This window comes from Erythranthe guttata, chromosome 1 (assembly GCF_056151865.1).
Source record: "Erythranthe guttata isolate IM_541 chromosome 1, IM_541, whole genome shotgun sequence".
In the NCBI taxonomy this organism is placed as follows: Eukaryota; Viridiplantae; Streptophyta; class Magnoliopsida; order Lamiales; family Phrymaceae; genus Erythranthe; species Erythranthe guttata.
The window spans coordinates 14032501-14037824 of NC_142533.1; positions in this window are offsets into that span (position 1 = coordinate 14032501).

Here is a 5324-nt window from a genome sequence, read left to right on the forward strand (position 1 = left end):
ATTATATTTTTTATTATTTTAATTCAAAAAAATACAATAAAATAGATAATAAATAGAGAAAAATATCGAAATATATTTTAAAAATCACGAAAGTTATGCCAATTTGTTCCTGTTGATTATTCAAGAGTTCTTGAAATTTTATTTTATTTTTCTGGTTTTTAATTATATTTGTTTATTATTTTAATTCAAGGAATACAGTAAAATAGATAATAAATAGAGAAAGGTACTGTGGATAGTTCTTTTACGAAATAGTAATTTCTATTTATTCATTATTTTAACTAAATATATTCGTTAAAATAGTGAAAAAAACACCAAAGCTCGTTACTACACCGAAAAACATAACCATTCTCCGTGGAATCATAACCCCCCCCCCCCCCCCCCCCAACAAGTGAACGTGACGATATCATCTTCGTAGGAAAAGGTACGTTGAAAAAAATTATCATTGTTCATCGACTTATTGTTCCCTCACAACATGCCTTGCCCAAACTAGTCGCTCCCGACGTTTTCGGAGAAATTCTCGAAATCTTAGAAAACGGCCCCGACAACCACCGTGCCAAATTCAATTTCCTACGCGCTCGTATTTTTTATTATTTTTTTCGGGTCGGAAAATTTTTGGACTTTCGGCACCGGCCCAGCCAAGGTGCTAGCAACTCTGCCCGAGGTGCTAGCAACCTTGCCAAAAACTAGTCGCTCCCAACGTTTTCGGAGCAATTCTCGAAATCTGAGAAAACGGCCCCGACAACCGCCGTGCCAAATTCAATTTCCTACGCGCTCGTAATTTTTATTATTTTTTTCGGGTCGGAAAATTTTCGGACTTTCGGCACCGGCCCAGCCAAGGTGCTGGCGACTCTGCCCAAGGTGCTAGCAACCTTGGGCAAAAACTAGTCGCACCCGACGTTTTCGGAGCAATTCTCGAAATCTGAGAAAACGGCCCCGACAACCACCAAGCCAAATTCAATTTCCTACGCGCTCGTATTTTTTATTATTTTTTCCGGGTCGGAAAATTTTCGGACTTTCGGCACAGGCCCAGCCAAGGTGCTAGCAACTCTGCCCAAGGTGCTAGCAACCTTGCCAAAAACTAGTCGCTCCCGACGTTTTCGGAGCAATTCTCGAAATCTGAGAAAACGGCCCCGACAACCACCGTGCCAAATTCAATTTCCTACGCGCTCGTATTTTTTATTATTTTTTTCGGGTCGGAAAATTTTCGGACATTCAGCACCGGCCCAGCCAAGGTGCTAGCAACTCTGCCCAAGGTGCTAGCAACCTTGCCAAAAACTATTCGCTCCCGACGTTTTCGGAGCAATTCTCGAAATCTGAGAAAACGGCTCCGACAACCACGGTGCCAAATTCAATTTCCTACGCGCTCGTATTTTTTATTATTTTTTTCGGGTGGGAAAATTTTCGGACTATCGGCACCGGCCCAGCCAAGGTGCTAGCAACTCTGCCCAAGGTGCTAGCAACCTTGCCAAAAACTAGTCGCTCCTGACGTTTTCGGAGCAATTCTCGAAATCTGAGAAAACGGCCCCGACAACCACCGTGCCAAATTCAATTTCCTACGCGCTCGTATTTTTTATTATTTTTTCCGGGTCGGAAAATTTTCAGACTTTCGGCACCGGCCCAGCCAAGGTGCTAGCAACTCTTGCCAAGGTGCTAGCAACCTTGCCAAAAACTAGTCGCTCCGGACGTTTTCGGAGCAATTCTCGAAATCTGAGAAAACGGCCCCGACAACCACTGTGCCAAATTCAATTTCCTACGCGCTCGTATTTTTTATTATTTTTTTCGGGTCGGAAAATTTTCGGACATTCAGCACCGGCCCAGCCAAGGTGCTAGCAACTCTGCCCAAGGTGCTAGCAACCTTGCCAAAAACTATTCGCTCCCGACGTTTTCGAAGCAATTCTCGAAATCTGAGAAAACGGCCCCGACAACCACCGTGCCAAATTCAATTTCCTACGCGCTCGTATTTTTTATTATTTTTTTCGAGTGGGAAAATTTTCGGACTATCGGCACCGGCCCAGCCAAGGTGCTAGCAACTCTGTCCAAGGTGCTAGCAACCTTGCCAAAAACTAGTATCTCCTGACGTTTTCGGAGCATTTCTCGAAATCTGAGAAAACAGCCCCGACAACCACCGTGCCAAATTCAATTTCCTACGCGCTCGTATTTTTTATTATTTTTTCCGTGTCGGAAAATTTTCAGACTTTCGGCACCGGCCCAGCCAAAGTGCTAGCAACTCTACCCAAGGTGCTAGCAACCTTGCCAAAAACTAGTCGCTCCGGACGTTTTCGAAGCAATTCTCGAAATCTGTGAAAACGGCCCCGACAACCACCGTGCCAAATTCAATTTCCTACGCGCTCGTATTTTTTATTATTTTTTTCGGGTCGGAAAATTTTCGGACTATCGGCACCGGCCCAGCCAAGGTGCTAGCAACTCTGCCCAAGGTGCTAGCAACCTTGCCAAAAACTAGTTACGTTTTCGGAGCAATTCTCGAAATCGGAGAAAACGGCCCCGACAACCACCGTGCCAAATTCAATTTCCTACGCGCTCGTATTTTTTATTGTTTTTTTCGGGTCGGATATTTTCGGACATTCAGCACCGGCCCAGCCAAGGTGCTAGCAACTCTGCCCAAGGTGCTAGCAACCTTGCCATAAACTAGTATCTCCCGACGTTTTCGGAGCAATTATCGAAATCTGAGAAAACGGCCCAGACAACAACCGTGCCAAATTCAATTTCCTAAGCGCTCGTATTCTTTATTATTTTTTTCGGGTCGGAAAATTTTCGGACATTCGGCACCGGCCCAGCCAAGGTGCTAGCAACTCTGCCCAAGGTTCTAGCAACCTTGCCAAAAAATAGTCGCTCCCGACGTTTTCGTAGCAATTCTCGAAATCTGAGAAAACGGCCCCGACAACCACCGTGCCAAATTCAATTTCCTACGCGCTCGTATTTTTTATTATTTTTTTCGGGTCGGAAAATTTTCGGACTTTCGGCACCGGCCCAGCCAAGGTGCTAGCAACTCTGCCCAAGGTGCTAGCAACCTTGCCAAAAACTAGTCGCTCCCGACGTTTTCTGAGCAATTCTCGAAAACTGAGAAAACGGTCCTGACAACCACCGTGCCAAATTCAATTTCCTACGCGCTCGTATATTTTAATATTTTTTTCGGGTCGGAAAATTTTCGGACTTTCGGCACCGGCCCAGCCAAGGTGCTAGCAACTCTGCCCAAGGTGCTAGCAACCTTGCCAAAAACTAGTATCTCCTGACGTTTTCGGAGCAATTCTCGAAATCTGAGAAAACGGCCCCGACAACCACCGTTCCAAATTCAATTTCCTACGCGCTCGTATTTTTTATTATTTTTTCCGGGTCGGAAAATTTTCAGACTTTCGGCACCGGCCCAGCCAAGGTGCTAGCAACTCTGCCCAAGGTGCTAGCAACCTTGCCAAAAACTAGTCGCTCCCGACGTTTTCGGAGCAATTCTCGAAATCTTAGAAAACGGCCCCGACAACCACCGTGCCAAATTCAATTTCCTACGCGCTCGTATTTTTTGTTATTTTTTCCGGGTCGGAAAATTTTCAGACTTTCGGCACCGGCCCAGCCAAGGTGCTAGCAACTCTGCCCAAGGTGCTAGCAACCTTGCCAAAAACTAGTCGCTCCCGACGTTTTCGGAGCAATTCTCGAAATATGAGAAAACGGCCCCGACAACCACTGTGCCAAATTCAATTTCCTACGCGCTCGTATTTTTTATTATTTTTTTCGGGTCGAAAAATTTTCGGACTTTCGGCACCGGCCCAGCCAAGGTGCTAGCAACTCTGCCCAAGGTGCTGGCAACCTTGCCAAAAACTAGTCGGTCCCGAAATTTTCGGAGCAATTCTCGAAATCTGAGAAAACGGCCCCGACAACCATCGTGCCAAATTCAATTTCCTACGCTCTCGTATTTTTTTTTATTTTTTTCGGGTCGGAAAATTTTCGGACTTTCGGCACCGGCCCGGCCAAGGTGCTAGTAACTCTGCCCAAGGTGCTAGCAACCTTGCAAAAAACTAGTCGCTCCCGACGTTTTCTGAGCAATTCTCGAAAACTGAGAAAACGCTCCCGACAACCACTATGCCAAATTCAATTTCCTACGCGCTCGTATATTTTAATATTTTTTTCGGGTCGGAAAATTTTCGGACTTTCGGCACCGGCCCAGCCAAGGTGCTAGCAACTCTACCCAAGGTGCTAGCAACCTTGCCAAAAACTAGTATCTCCTGACGTTTTCGGAGCAATTCTCGAAATCTAAGAAAACGGCCCCGACAACCACCGTGCCAAATTCAATTTCCTACGCGCTCGTATTTTTTATTATTTTTCCGGGTCGGAAAATTTTCAGACTTTCGGCACCGGCCCAGCCAAGGTGCTAGCAACTCTGCACAAGGTGCTAGCAACCTTGCCAAAAACTAGTCGCTCCCGACGTTTTCGGAGCAATTCTCGAAATCTTAGAAAACGGCCCCGACAACCACCGTGCCAAAATCAATTTCCTACGCGCTCGTATTTTTTGTTATTTTTTCCGGGTCAGAAAATTTTCAGACTTTCGGCACCGGCCCAGCCAAGGTGCTAGCAAGTCTGCCCAAGGTGCTAGCAACCTTGCCAAAAACTAGTCGCTACTGACGTTTTCGGAGCAATTCTCGAAATATGAGAAAACGGCCCCGACAACCACCGTGCCAAATTCAATTTCCTACGCGCTCGTATTTTTTATTATTTTTTTCGGGTCGGAAAATTTTCGGACTATCGGCACCGGCCCAGCCAAGGTGCTAGCAACTCTGCCCAAGGTGCTAGCAACCTTGCCAAAAACTAGTTACGTTTTCGGAGCAATTCTCGAAATCGGAGAAAATGGCCCCGACAACCACCGTGCCAAATTCAATTTCCTACGCGCTCGTATTTTTTATTGTTTTTTTCGGGTCGGAAAATTTTCGGACATTCAGCACCGGCCCAGCCAAGGTGCTAGCAACTCTGCCCAAGGTGCTAGCAACCTTGCCATAAACTAGTATCTCCCGACGTTTTCGGAGCAATTATCGAAATCTGAGAAAACGGCCCAGACAACAACCGTGCCAAATTCAATTTCCTAAGCGCTCGTATTCTTTATTATTTTTTTCGGGTCGGAAAATTTTCGGACATTCGGCACCGGCCCAGCCAAGGTGCTAGCAACTCTGCCCAAGGTTCTAGCAACCTTGCCAAAAATTAGTCGCTCCCGACGTTTTCGTAGCAATTCTCGAAATCTGAGAAAACGGCCCCGACAACCACCGTGCCAAATTCAATTTCCTACGCGCTCGTATTTTTTATTATTTTTTTCGGGTCGGAAAATT